Raw genomic sequence first — 14,872 nt, 5'->3', positions numbered from 1 at the left:
AGACCTAATGAACTCCTCTGGAACACGGTGATGCCACGGCCAGGAACTGTGGAGGAAAAAAATGGGAAGCAAAGTTCGTGCGTGCTTGAAACAGTTGCAAAATGTCCTGAAACTGCTTACATAAGAAAGTAAGAAGTGCCTGTTCATTGTGGTCATCGTTCGTCACCACTGTCTCAGCTCTTGCCGATTTACAACCCAGGGAGGCCAGATCAGGCAGGCTCAGGCAGTTCATGATGTGAACTTTACCTAAGCAAATACAGGCTAGGATGAATCATTAACAGGAAGCTGTAATATTGAACTGTCCTTTAAAGGGTGGCAAGGGGCAGAGAGAACAATGAGAGAATATCAGTCTTGTGAAAAAGCAGCATTTTTCTGACCTTCACTCTAAGCCTGGACTCCACCTGTTCTGCTCTTCTCCGATCCAAGCAGAAGCTTTCCTCCCAAGGATATAAATTGAGGAGAGACAGAAGCGGTGTTTTTTTGAGAAGAGCTTTGTAGGACATCCAGTGTGGTCAGCACATAGCCAGGTTTCCCCTGTGCAAAGAGGCACAAAAAAGGGGTGTAAAGATTCTCAAAACTGAATTAGGCACCCAAGTTCTCATTTACCAGCTGCTGGTGGGGCTGAATGCCTTCTTCATTCCTCTAGAGAGCTTTTTCCCTGAGCTGAAGTTACTGTTAAGATACAGCCAGGACGTGCATCCTGAATTCAGCTCTGAAGAGCTATTGGCATGAGAGAAATGCTCTCTGATTGAGCCAAAACCACCAAGCTGAATATTTTCCTATCGTGTGCATTGTGTCTTTGTGGTTAATTCAGAGCCATGGTTGTCTCCCCAGCAGAAGGAGCAGTGTTTATTTACCTATTCAGAACAGCCTGGGCACCCCGATGAGGGGCTTGCTATGGTTTGGAGAGCCCCAAAGCTTCCACAGGTGTTCGTGCCAGGAGACAGCTGTAGTTGAAGGAGGCACCTACCCACCCAGCAGAGCAGTTTATCTCTCTTGGCTTCAAACAGTGCTCAGATGGATGGGACTTTGAGCATCCTGGTCTATTGGAACATGTCCCTGCCCATGGCAGGGGTTTCAGAACTGAATGATCTTGAAGGTGCCTTCCAGCTCAGGCCATTCTATGATTCTATGATTCTATAATTCTATGACTCTATGACTCTATGACTCTATGACTCTATGACTCTATGACTCTATGACACAAGAGCTCACACTCTGACCTACCGTCACTCAAATCATCCAAAGGTGAGCATGTTTCCCATTTTTGGCTTCAAGGTCTGTGTCCTAGGGCCTGAGAACAGGCAGGCTTAGACTTGGTGTCATCTGCAAACTTACTGATGATGGACTCACTCCCCTGATCTAGATCGTCAATGAAGATATTAAGCAGGACTGGCCTCAGCATTGATCCCTGGGGGGCACCAGCAGTGACAGGCCACCAGCTGGATTCAGCACCGTTCACCACCACTCTCTGGGCCCAGCCATCCACCTGGTTTTAACCCAGTGCACATGTCCAAGCTGTGGGCTGCCAGCTTTTCCAGGAGTATGCTGTGGGGGATGGTGTGAAAGGCTTTGCTGACGTCCACGTGGACAACATCCACAGCCTTTCCTGCATCCCCCAGGTGGGTCACCTGGTCATAAAAGGAGATCAAGTTGGTCAAGCAGTCTGCCCCTCCCAAACCCATGCTGGCTGGGTCTCATGTCTCAGCTGTCCTGTAGGTGCCCTGAGATGACACTCAAGATGAACTGGGCACTGAGGTCAGGCTGACAGGCCTGTAGTTACCCGGATCCTCCTTCCAGCCCTTCTTGTGGATGGGCGTCACATTGGCCAGCTTCCAGTCATCTGGGACCTCCCCAGTGAGCCAGGACTGATGGCAAATGATGGAGAGCAGCTTCACAAGCTCATCTGCCACCTCCCTCATCACCCTAGGATGGATCCCATCTGGTTCCATAGATTTGTGAGCATCCAAATGGCTCAGCAGGTCTCTGACTGTTTCTTCCTGGATAACAGGGGGGCTATTCTGCTCGCTGACACCATCTCCCAGCCCAGGAGGACAATTGTCCTGAGGACAACCTGTCTTTCTGTTGAAAACTGAGGCAAAGAAGGTGTTAGGTACCTCTGCCTTTTCCTCATCTTTAGTTACTAAATTCCCTCCCACATCTAATAGAGAATGGAGGTTGTCCTTGCCCTTCCTTTTGCCATTTATGTATTTATAAAAATATTTTTTATTGTCCTTTATAGAAGTGAACAGACTGAGTTCTAACTGGGCTTTTGCCTATCTGATTTTTTTTCTACAAGGCCTAGCTACTCCCTTAAGCTTTCCTGAGATACCTGACCATCCTTCCAAAGGTGATACAAGCTCTTTTTTTCCTTAGTTCCTTCAAAAGCTCCTTGACCATCCAGGCTGGTCGTTTTCCTCATTGGTTTCTCTTTCAGCGTATAGGGACAGTCTGTTCCTCTGCCTTCAAGATTTCTGTTTTGAAGCACATCCATCCTTCCTGGACTAATTTGTTTTTAAGGGTGGCTTCCCAAGGAACTTTCCAAATAAGTCTCTTAAATAGGTCAAAGTCTGCCCTCTGGAAGTCCAGTGTGGAAGTTTAAGTGATGCCTCTCCTTACTTCAACAAATATTGAAATATCTATGATTTCATGACTTGATGGTGAAAAGTAAAAAGCAAGCAAAATACAGGAGGCAAGTGAGAACGCTATACTTTCTTTGCAATGTTTTACCAAAGAGGCATATTTAACCTATTGATCTCCTTATTTCAGACAGAGACTATGGGCTGGTAACCCTACACCTCCTCTAGCATTTGGTGGTGTATGTTTTCAGCTTGGGTACTTGAGTCTGTTTCACCACTCAAACAAGGCAGCTTTCCTTTTGGAATGGAAAGGACCAGCAATGGCTCTTCTCAGATTTAAGAACCTAAGATTTGCAAATATTTTCTATAAAGAAAAGCAAGACCCCGGTGTAAGAATTTTCCAGTGTTTGTCTTAACACTTCTACACATGTGGAGCTGTATAGATTAGTGAAGGGTTTTGATCTTGTTTTAGTCAGAGTCTGGGTGATGCAGTCAGAAGAAATAAAATCACAACTGCTAGTGCTCTCTCTCTTTTCCTCCCTCCCTGCCTTCAACCATCTACCTCTGCACATATCTATCATTTGTGCTGTTCTTGCAGTAACTGAATCCTTTCCCATAAATTCAGTGGCAATGGAGACGTTCCCAGTGAGTGTCCTAGAGGCAATGGAAGGATTGATAGGGTTAAAATACTTCCTTTGGTCAGGTTCAGAGCTTGGATTTCAAGGTTTAATTTTGCTCATTTCTTGATAGGTTTTTTTTCTCAAATCAGCCTACAGAGTACATTCAGGTTTTACAGATAATATGTATCAATTCTTAGATTCATACGGCTTCCAGGAGGATTTTATCTAAGATCCTAAAGCAAACTCCTTGCTGCTGGTCAGATGAAACTGTGTGGTGGGAAGTCCCCCACTTGTGTTTGAGGATGTCCAACTCCTCTCTGTGATCCTGTTCCCTGGGGAATATCCACTGCTCTTCCTATTTCCTTCTGGTCTGAATTTCTCAAATTTCAATTTGGTGAACTAAACCCCTTAACAAGAGAAGCAGCTTACTGGGATTGGTATCAGCTTACCGAGAGGTGCTGGGGTAAACGACACACATTTTTTGAGTATTGAAAACAACAAGGACTGGTGTATAAGAGGGGTCACAGCAGGGTCTAGTAAGGAAAGATGAACATCCGTTTGTTTTTCTTTCTCTCACCGAGAAATAGCACTTCAAGAAATCAGTGAGGGGTGATGTGACCAAAATGTGTGTGCAGAGAGTTGCACAAAACTTGGAAACAGAGCCAAGGACACTCTGAGATGCCCAAGTCTGGTAAAGGTGGGCTCTGGCCGGGCTCTGCCGGTAACCAGTGCTTGGCTCTGGAGCTTGGTTTTAGAGTGGGATCCAGTTCTCACCTAGGGCTGCAAGGATGGATGGAAACCAACAGAGAGGCCTTCCAACAGCTGCCCCCCTATTCCAGCTAATCTCTCCTCTATTGCTGTCCTTTTGGCACTGCAGCTCTTTGCATTTCAGATCTTTCTAAATATGAGCAAAGTGGGGAGAAGGCAGAGGAGAACAATGATGGGAATGGTGTCAGTATTGGGATGCAGTAGGGAGGGAGGAATGTTGACGAGCTAAAGCTCTTGTCCCTTCTAGCACACAGTGTCTTAAGAGATACTTTACATAACTGGTAGTTCTGGGCTTGACAGGAGCGTCCGGATTGAATCAGATATAACCCCTGTCCATCTGGGCTTTTCTTCATGCATGTCGCCAAAATACCAATACACACATCTGACTTGCCTCCAGGGTGCCAGGGCTTTGGTATGGATATGCTTTGTTCCTGATTTTTCCTCTGGGGCATGCTGAAGGAAGGTCAGTAAGAACATGAAGCACAGGAGGGGGGTAAGTCGAGAAGAGAGCAGTGAGTGTCAGAGGAGATGCAAGGAACTCTTTGCAAACGGCAGAATTTTGTGGTTGCAAAAGCAAAACATCTTTGTTTGCATTTGCCTTGAAAACAAAATATGTGTGACTGTCATTTAATCTTGATTTGGTGTCTAGTGGCGGCTCTGGCTCTGTGAAAAGCTGGGATCAGTGTTACCGCTCCTGGTATGCGAAGATGAGTTTGTGGTCGAGGGCCAGGCCAAGGAATTTGGCTCCTCTTCCAGGCCCTGGAGCAGACTGGCTGCCACAGCACAGCAGCGAGCATCCCTGTGCCTCAAAATGCTTAACCATCCAGGGGCATCTGGCTCCAAGGAGAGTGAGGAGAGGGAAGGGACAGCTTGCCCCTGCCAGTTTGGAAAATGTTGAGTAGTGGATTAAAAAAAGCGTTTTCCTGGTGAGTTGGACCCTTTAATGATGAGGATTCACAGCACCTTTGGATCAAAATCTTAACCAGCGTATATTCTGAGACTTTGGGCATCTTTAAATTTAACAGAAGACTCTCTGCTTGCTTTATGAAAGTCAGAGCCTAAGCTCAGTCAAACACATCAGATACCTAATTCTCTTTGGCTCACACACCATTTCCTAGACCCCAACCAGGCTTTCCTGGCCACATCCCAGTGCTCCAAAGCTGAAGGGATCTTCTGATAGATACTGTATTGGACTTTATGTATGTATTGATGTGTCAGTTTTTCTCACATCTGTGCTTGCAGAGGTCTTGAGACCCTTGGGAATAAAAAGGATTTGGGGATCAGGTGATCACATACATTTCATATATCAGTTTCCTAAGCAGGCAATGGACTTAAGCCCACATTTAAGAGAATTCTAGGCTTAAATGCATTCTGAAGGCATCCTAGCTTGTTGGTTTTATGCAGTTCTGCTATAACAGCACCTGCTGGGATATTTTTCTCTGCATTAGTCAGGTCAAAACTTAGGAGATCCCCTTATCTGTGGAGTAATACAGGACGGTATTTTTGTTTTGGTTTCTGTTTCAGTTCCAAGTCCTTACAAGCCGTTACATGAGGGCTGCAAGCTGCAGGCTGCCTTCCTTCCTCTCTTGCTAAAGGCACCACTGTTATTTCAGTAACAGGTAAAGCTTTCCTTCCATACTCTCTTGCTTTATTCCATGTCAGCAGCTGGGTTAATTTTGAAGGGTGTGATCTGCAGAGGGGTGAAAGCACACAGCCACACTGCCGGGGAGATTTCTGAGCATGGCAAGACAAAGCGATCTCTTCTTTCTGTATGACTTCCTTGGATTTATTGTCTGCATCAGCCAGGCTCCTGGTTCCAGCTGCAAGTTTTTATTATTCTGAGAATAATCATTTGGCTAACAGAGACCTCTCCCTGCAGACAGAGGGAAGGAATAACCCAAATTGATACTGCAGGTGGAAGTTTGCTTGAAACTGCTCACAAGACCAAAGAGAATGCAAAGGGGTTTTAACAGAAGCATCTACCTTTTTTCCCCTGGTTGGCCTTTCTCTCTCTCTCCCCTCCCTCCACCACCTTGAAAAAAAAGGAAATGTAAGTGCAGAACTACACAACTGGAGTAAAAGCAGCATAAAGACAGACCATCAGGTTTCCTAAAGTGCAGATTCAAACCCAGTGGCTTATAGCATATTTGGGTCAGATCCTTTGGAAGAAATGGAGAAGACACACGAAGGAGGCACCTACAGCATCCACTTACCCATCCACTCATGGGTTGTTGTGTGTCCTGAAATGGCTGATTGGCTCCTCACTTACTGAGCTGAAGCATCAGAAAAGGGGGCCTGAAAATGGCCCTTTTTCCCCAATTTCTCACCCATCAGATGGGAGTCATCACCAATACAGCAGTGGGCACAGGAGATAGGAAAGGCACCAGTTACTCTGACGGTCAAGCAATATGGGAAATGAGAACTGTCCTGCATATGGAACACTACTTGGTCTTGTTTTTGTTTCTCTAAATACTTGGTTTTACTGACCAGATTAATTCCCTTCTCTGTGCGAGGTTAGCATTAATCCAGAGCAGCAGTGCTTCCCTCCACAGTGCACAGCCAGGCTTCTGCCATTGTCCTGGGGAGCAGAATACATGTCCAGAAGGGACAATGCCTGTCAGCCGCAGCAGCAGGCTGCTCTGCTGGCAAAACCACCCAAAACTTCACTTTTCCAGGAACAGACTATGGTGTTGAGGTTCCCAGTGCTCAGTCCTGGTTATTGTTGCTAATATGAAATCTACACTTAACCCACAGGCCCCAGCTGCTCTCCACAAGGCATCCAGATGTATTCCTAAGCTCCATACACTTCACTTTTCCAAAGTCGCAACTGCATGACTCAGTGCTGCGCAGCAGTTTTCATTTCCAAAGTTTTTTGCAAACATGAGCTGAGTAAGCCTTGCCAGACCCCATTCTTTGCCAATTGGATTGAAGGGGCCTCTGAGGAGAACGGCTGCAGCTCAGCCCAGAGGTGCAATTTCATTTTCAATTGTATAAGCATTTGGGGGGAGGTTGAGAGATGAAGACAGTTGTTGTTCAGTTGCTGCTGAGATTTTATACTTATTTAATTGCCATGTCTACTTATTCAGGAATGTAACAGGATCCTAGGTGCTGGTAACAAGCTCCCCTCAGAGCATAGGACCTCTGGGCCTTGGGGAAGACAATAAAGGTGCTATTTAATGTCTCTTCAGTGTTAAAATCTGTGACTACAAGAAAGATGATACCCTGTTTCTAAAACTGTACTCCCTCATTCCACCTCTACCCCTAAGGCTGGAGGGAATTATAGCAGAGGCTGCAGTTTGCACAGATCGAAAATCTTGGCTGCAATAAATTTTTTAAAAAATCATGTTCTGGTCTCTCAGTCTCTTTGTGCCATAGGCTTCTACTCTCATATTACACCACCTGGAGCCCCTCTTCATGCTGCACTGGTGGTGGCACCACATAGACAGAGGGGTGATGTACTGGGAACAGCATAACATGGGGAGACCTCCTCCATTACATGCCTTCACAGTTATTTCATTGAATCACAGAACTGTTTGGGTTGGAAGTGACCTTAAAGATTATCCAGTTCCCAGCAGGAAGACCTTCCACTAGACCAGAGCTTCATCCAAGCTGGCCTTAAATGCTTCCAGAGATGGGGCATCCACAGCTTCTCTGAGAAACCGGTGCCAGTGCCTCACCACTCTCACAGGGAAGAATTTTTTTCTGATATCTAATCTAAACCTGCACTCCATGAGGTTAGAGGTCCCCCTTATCAAAAGTCTCTCTCCAGCTCTCTTGTAGTGCCTTTAGGTACTGGAAGGGCCTCTAAGGTCTCCCCACAGCCATCTCTTCTCCAGGCTAAACAACTCCAACTTTCTCAGGCTGACACCCTGGGGGAGATGCTCCAGCTCTCTGAACATCTTCATGGCATCTGCTGGACTTGCACCAGCAGGTCCATGTCCTTCTTATATTGGCAGACCTACAGCTGGATACATTACTCCAGAGAAGAGTAGAGGGGGAAAATCATCTCCCTCAACCTGATGGCCACACTTCTTTTGATGCTGCCCAGGATACAGTTAATTTTAGTATTCTAACTATTAGTGAAATCCCAAGCTGTAATATGCTGAATTTGCATAAAGCTTGTCCACATGGTTTGATACAAAAATTCTAGAAAATTAAAAATTTGGACCAGTCCTAGGGGCTCTGAGATGGAGAGAGGAGAGTTAAATGCTCAAATCCCAGAGAAAGAAATTCTTGGGCTTCAGACCAATTACTTTGCATCTCTGCAAAAAGCTGGAATTTTCCAAGCATTGAAATTTGTATTCCAACATCTGTTTTACTAGGAAACATGGACCCAGATGACCACAAGCCTCTTTGAAACTCTCTCTTTATGGTGCTAAGCTTTATCCCTTTTTTTTTTTTTGAAGGAGAAAGGAGGAGAAAAATGTCGCTGAAGTCACTTCCCGTGGTACTCACCATCACAGACATCACGCATCAGCATCAAGTAGTGCTTTGAATATGGCAGTCCAAATGGTCAGGAGGATGCCATCAGGACCTTCAGCTCTCTCCTGCATCTGTTGGGATGGCTCAGTTTTAGCATCTGTGGACTGCAGCTCAGGAAAATAGAAGTGTCTGTTTAAAACACTGACACAAGATGTAAATCCATCTAGAAGAAAAACATGGTTTTGTCAGAGAAGACTTGGCCTGGGGAAGAGCTAGTCTAAGCAAACCATGGTTTGGTCTGTACCATCTTGCAGTGCAAGCCAAGAAAAGCATCTGCATCTTGGCTTTGCAGGACGAGGCTCAGAAGCACAAGCTACTCAAAGTTATAAGCAGAAAAGAACAATCAAGAAAATCACCGAAAGAGGAAGTAATATGTTGGCATCTCCCAGGTCTGACCATGGTTTTACTGATCGTTATGTCCTGCAGAGTAGCTTTGGCAATTTGATAAATGTAATTGATTTTCATAAATGGAGACTCCAAGCAACATATTTTTGAGAACTGTCTATCAGTTTCTCTCATAACTAAGTGTATTTCTGTTTAGGTATTGACTGTTCCTGTTAGAGGCTGTGAGTCAAGAGTGGAAGTGCCTGAGAAAAATGCTCTGCTGTAGTCAGTCCATGATTGTGAACTTCATAATGAGCGAAGTTTTGTTGCTTTAGTGATGCAGCAGGTCAACTTAAATTGTCATGGTAGTTCCTTTCAGCTCTGGGATCTCTGAACCATTGAAACTTTGGCTGTGGTAGTTTAAGAAAAAAATACCAGCTGCAGATGGTTTTGTCCTTCATTGTCCTACTTCAGCCCTGATTAGTCCTAGGGCAGGAATATTTTAGCTGTTAAGGAGGGAAGGTGATTTGTAATCAATGTGTACATTGGCATTAACAGTTCACAAAAGAGAACTAACTCTAATCACAGAAAGATCACAGCTGATCTACATTTGCATCACTCGCTTTTGATGTATTTCTCCTGAGAAACACCAGTTGTACATTGATTTTTCTATGCTGAATGTGACAAAAGATGGACAACGATGATCTGCTTGTCACATTTCAACTCTTTCCTCCATACAGTGTTTTCAGGTGTGCTTCCATTGCTCAGAAATGCCATCAGGGATCTCTGGTCTTTGTGGTTTGCTGTGCACATTGAACCCTAGAGTCTGGGATCTGAAGGTGTATCTGTCTGGGGGGATACCAGTTGGGGGTAGTAGGAAATTCCCAGTGAAACTCTTTGGGAATTCATAGAATCATAGAACAGTTTGAGTTGGAAGGGACCTTGAAGACCATCTAGTTCCAACCCCCCTACCATGGGCAGGGACACCTTTCACTAGCACAGGTTGCTCAAGTCCAGCCTGGACTTGAACATTTCCAGGGATGTGGGAAGTGCCCTGGACTTATTCATTTGCACCTCACAAAAGGAGTACCGAAGACCACCATTCTGGCCACATCTCATACGGTTTTGCAGTGGTTTAAATTTAAAACTAGGAGAAATGCAATGGTGATTTGGGTTTGGCTGGTTCTGGGAGAATTCTACAATAAGCTACTAAGAAATTTTATTGAGTGTCCATTGTTAATCAAAACCCTTGATGTCTTGGGATGGTAACAGAAGAAGGTTAATTTAAGCTGATGACATCATTCTTTGAGACAGCTGAGCTCCCTGTTGCTCCTTGGTGAGGCACATAAATGTCTCTGTGGGCACGTGAGGATGCACCACAACCTGACAAGATTTGGTCCACACAGTTGATAGGGTTACAAAGGGATTCAGTTGCGTCTAAAACCCAGCACCTTTGTTTGGTTAGCTGGATCTGGACTGCCTTGATGGTTTTGCTTAGAGGCTGAGCTAGTGCAAATGAAAACAACAATAGAGCCTTTTGAGGTGGTATCGGGTGTCTGACACATCCCTATGGCGCCGGGTGACATGATACAAGACCTGTTCACTCCTGCCCTGAGAGAGTGGCAGCTGTAGGACAGCAGGAAAGCCCAGCCAGCACCACACATAGCACTGGATGGTTGTACTTGGACAGCAACTGCATTTCTGTTCCCTCCTTCGGGAGCTCAGATACACATCTCACATGCAAACACCTAATGCAGACACCTAAATGTAGGTACCTTAATTTCAAACTCAGTCCAATCATTTTATAGCCTTTTTGTTCAGTGTGTTTTCTACCTCAGGATATTCTAATAAACATTTTGCCACATATCTTAAAAATTAGAGAAAGACAGGTTGCTCCTGTGCTGGGATACAGACGCTTGGCATCTCCATATTTAGGTGATGGATGGCAGTGACCCAAAAATGTCACATCAAATATTACTAAATAAAATGTAAAAAATTTGTTTAAGCAAAAAAAACCCAACAAACAAAACAAAACAAATCAAATCAAAACAGCTGTATCTTCTACTAAAGAAATGCACTTCAACATATATGAGCAGTCTATGTAGGTAGAGGAAAAGTCAGATTTTTAAGTCAAAACAATCTAAACTTTATTTGTTGAGGGCAAGATATGAAGGTGGCACTGATACCCATGCCAACAAGTCCTGCAAAGGATCTTGAGGCTTTCACATATACCAGAGAGGCATAACTAGGTATTATATCAATAAGTTGTTGCAGGAAGAGTTTTGCAATTCAATCTGACTGATGACCCAAACACATGGAAACAGTCATGGAAGTTGGAGAATGGCTGAAGACACCACATGGCTTTTGAGATGGGCACCTGGACCTCCCTCTCACCCCAGACCAGTGAGCACCCCAGCTAAGCTACACATCCACAGCTGCCAAACCAGACACCCTGGAAACACAGGTAATTTGGATCTCATACTTATTTCTGGGGTTTTTTGCTTGTTTGTATGCTTGTTTGTTTTACTTAGATGAGTAATATTACCTCTGTGTGCAAAAAAAAGTAAGGATTTCTGTGAACAACAGGAAACTCATGCCTGAGAGGATCATCACATCAATATTTACTGCAGCCTGCAGCCTGCAGTGATCTCTGCCTGCCTGTGATTTGCTGTTATGCACCAAAACAAGTTGCAGGGAAGGGAAAATATAAATTTTATCAATATGGTGTCTGAAACGAGACCTCAGCTTATCAAGAAGTTGTGAAGGTGAAAGGTGGAAACATAGAGGAGGAAAACAGAAATAAGCAGAAGAACATGCTGGGCCATATGGGAGGAGTTGGACTGGTGAGAAGTTGAAGCAGTTGATGTGGGGTGCATAGTCTGATCACTGGTGGCATTTGGGTCCCTCATGGATTTGCACAGGGTCACAAGCTGGTTACACACTAAAACAGATGGACCACATGATTATCTGGAAAAGGCACAACAGAGTCACTGCTGGATGTGAAAGTCTATAGCTATGCTGAAGGGCAGCAGCGATCATGAATTACTTATTGAGAAGATGACGAATGCATTAAAGCCCAAGGGAAAGATGGGTGACACTGGAGTTAAATTTGATCCTGCAAAGTTAAAGGCATGGCTTTGAGAGAGACAGAGGAGGTAATGCTTGGAGAGCATTTCAGGCCATTAGTGTGGAATGATAAAGAAACCTCAGTAGAGACCAGATGGGAAATATTTAAGGAAGCAATAGAGAACACAGTAGGGAACTTATTGGGAGGCCTAAGCAAACAAGGAGGAGCTGGACAAACATCAAAACAAAAGCATTAGAAGGAAAATGCAAACAGAGCCAAGGATTATGGGAGAGTGGAAACAAAAGCACAAAACAAAGCAGAGGAAAATTTCCAAAGGCAAGTAAACCTCTTTAGGGTATAGAGAAGCACCAGGAAAACAAGGTGTGAAATTGAGATGGAAGAAGATTGTGCTCAATGGGAATAACACTGTGCCTGTGCTAAGAGCACGAAGAGGAGTCCTGGTGGCCTGGGAGCAAATGTAAGAGAGAAGGGGGAGCCATGGAAAGAGCAATTGGCTGAATACTCTCATCACCATCCCTGCAGGGATTTAAAAGGTGTGTAGATGTGGCTTTTAGGGACATGGTTTAGTGGTGGGCTTGGCAGTGTCGGGTTAAGTTGGCCTCAATCACCTTAGAGATCTTTTCCAACTGAAGGATTCTATGATCTACCTGGATACAATCGCTCCAGACCAAGATCAAGAGTTTGGCTTGTAAGACAAAATAAGCCATCAGTTCTGAGATGATGAAACAGAAAGGCCTCTGCAGTAGCCCTTCCATCTTTTAGCCACATATGCAGCCACAGAACTGTTAAAGATCACCCCACAACTAAGGAAAAGAGGAAGGTTCAAAACTAATGCACGTTACTGCCACCAGCAAAACTACAAAGACATACATTAAAAGGCAGTGGGGAAAATCCCAATGGAAGTAATTGATGAATGGTTAAAGCAAATTGCATAGGAAGCAAGTGGTGAAAAATGCTGAAGTGTGGGAAGGGATTAGATTAAATATCCGTGCTCTGACTATGAGTACAAAAAGAGTAAGGATGGTGATTAAAGGTGCTTTTGAGGATCTATATTTTGAGAGACGCACCATGGAAAGTAAGAAAATTAGACATTTTCCAGCTAAAAACATTGTAACTACAGTTGCTCTGCAGAGCAGTAAGGAGGAAATTAAGTAATGGCCTCAAGTCAGAAGGCTGCTAATGTTTCCTCATCTTCCCATATTGTGCAGTAACAATCCAAACTGAGATGAATCTCATGGACACAGGTCTTATCATTAAGATCCTCATCTTATGCAAATGACACCAAGCAATTACACAAACTTGCAATAATCATGCAGGAGTAAAGACAGCAATTGGAGAGACAAAAATGCAGGAGAAGAACTGAAAGATTAATTTGTATTTCTCAGGCAGCACATGCATACCTGAGGTCTTCCTCCAGAAGAGGTTTTTAAAGACATATTCCTTTGGTAATGCTCCTGTGTAGAAAATCACAGCCTCAGAGACTAAGGCATCTTCATGGAGATGCGTCAGTCTGAGATACCCACAGCATTGCCCTGGGCAACTGGGTCACCTGCCCTCAGAGGAGTGAGTATCAAACAGAAGGAACCATGGATGTCTTTGGGCAAAAGCAGATGCAGAGCAGAGCCATTTTAAGATTAATAAAGAAGAAAAGGGAGAGGACTCAGGTCAAGAGAAGAAAAGGACCAAGGAGAAAATTGCAACAGCTTTAAGAAACCGTAGTCTCAGCTAACCACTCTTTCATCCAAATAATCCCTAAAAACATTAATAATTTAGACAATAGAGTCCAGTAGCCTCACCAAAACACTCAGTGGGAAAATGTTATAGGCAGATCCAGCAGAAAATCATTGCATTATTCAGGGGAAAAGATAATCTGTCAAGAGACCCAGCTTTGTTGGCAATACAGCCTCATCACAGCTGGCACAGACAAATGTGGTTTTATTTTAGCAGGAATAATAATCACAAGCCCCACCAGTGCAGCAAAGTGGCACTTCAGGTGTTTTTACGTCATTTACAGTGCTGCTTCCTGGAAATGTGCCTCCCAGTAAAACAGAGCTGCCTTATATTCCTCGGCTTTTATCTTGGGATAACTCAGACACTTCCACTACTCCCAGAAGGGAAATGTAGCTCTTCTCTCCCGTGGAGTCCACTCTCTGCTCTGCAACTCCCTGGCACTCTCTGAGTCATCAGTATGCTTCAGAGGAAACCAGGGGGCTCAGGGTTTGGAATTTGGGATTTGAGATTTGGGTGGAAAGTGATCTCCTGGGGAGCTTTGCTGCAGGCAGGAGGGCAGAAAAAGAGTAAAAAGAAGTGAAGGACAGAGATGAAACTGACCAAATAGGTAGGGTTTTGCCCACAGATATTAAATACAATAATCCTCAAAAAATCAGCAAGACTTTCTGGGCCATTATATGGCCTATGCCTTGCTAGCTTAATCCCACAATTTGAGACAGAAAACATCACATTTCCAGCTATAAAACACTTCTGCCCCATCATACCCAGTTGTGTGTAACTATGTCTTGTGCTACAGAGGCAGCTTTCAGCTTTCCATTCCCAGTGCTTACATCCCCATACATTTAGGCAGAGCAACTGTATCTTCATTCAGCTTCTGTTTGGCAAGAAAAGTCAAGCAAGACTCACACCTTTGACCTACATGTTTACTTCTTGATGGGGAATGGATGAATAAAAGGAAGGCAACACACTGAGCTCAGTGCTCAGGAGGGAAAACAAGAGGACCATTGTTTGCTGCACTATGAAACCAGCTTCTCATTTCTGGACTTCCTCAGGTCACCCTTGCCAAGGTTGGTGTTAAGTCAGGATGATGTCAGGAGCTTCAGCAAGTCCCTTTCCCTCTCTGCATCCTCTTCCCATCCAAAGATGTGTGCGCCTGTTCCTGCTCTTCACGGAAGACACCATCCCTTATTAATCCATCTATCATTTCAATGGAGACTTCTGCTGCTCTTATCTCTTGCAGCAGAAATAAAGTCTACTTGTTGATGAGGGACCGCAATGCTGGG

The 14,872-nt window shown here is 44.4% G+C and overlaps 1 long non-coding RNA gene across 1 annotated transcript in view; it reads left to right on the top strand.

The window, feature by feature from the left end:
* The window catches only part of LOC121662718, a 34,537-nt gene extending 26,614 nt beyond the window's left edge, over positions 1 to 7,923 (top strand). Inside the window, exon 3 of the long non-coding RNA XR_006015383.1 lies at positions 5,489 to 7,923. This is a non-coding gene — a long non-coding RNA (uncharacterized LOC121662718). The remainder of the gene's footprint in view (positions 1 to 5,488) is intronic.
* The last annotated feature ends 6,949 nt before the right edge of the window (positions 7,924 to 14,872 follow it).

The sequence above is a fragment of the Corvus kubaryi genome, unplaced genomic scaffold (assembly GCF_017639235.1).
Source record: "Corvus kubaryi isolate FWS band 111438036 unplaced genomic scaffold, C.kubaryi_AGA036_p1.0 37260, whole genome shotgun sequence".
Classification (NCBI taxonomy): Eukaryota; Metazoa; Chordata; class Aves; order Passeriformes; family Corvidae; genus Corvus; species Corvus kubaryi.
Note: the sequence above shows the minus strand (reverse complement) of the source record. Positions and strands in the feature narration are given on the sequence as shown.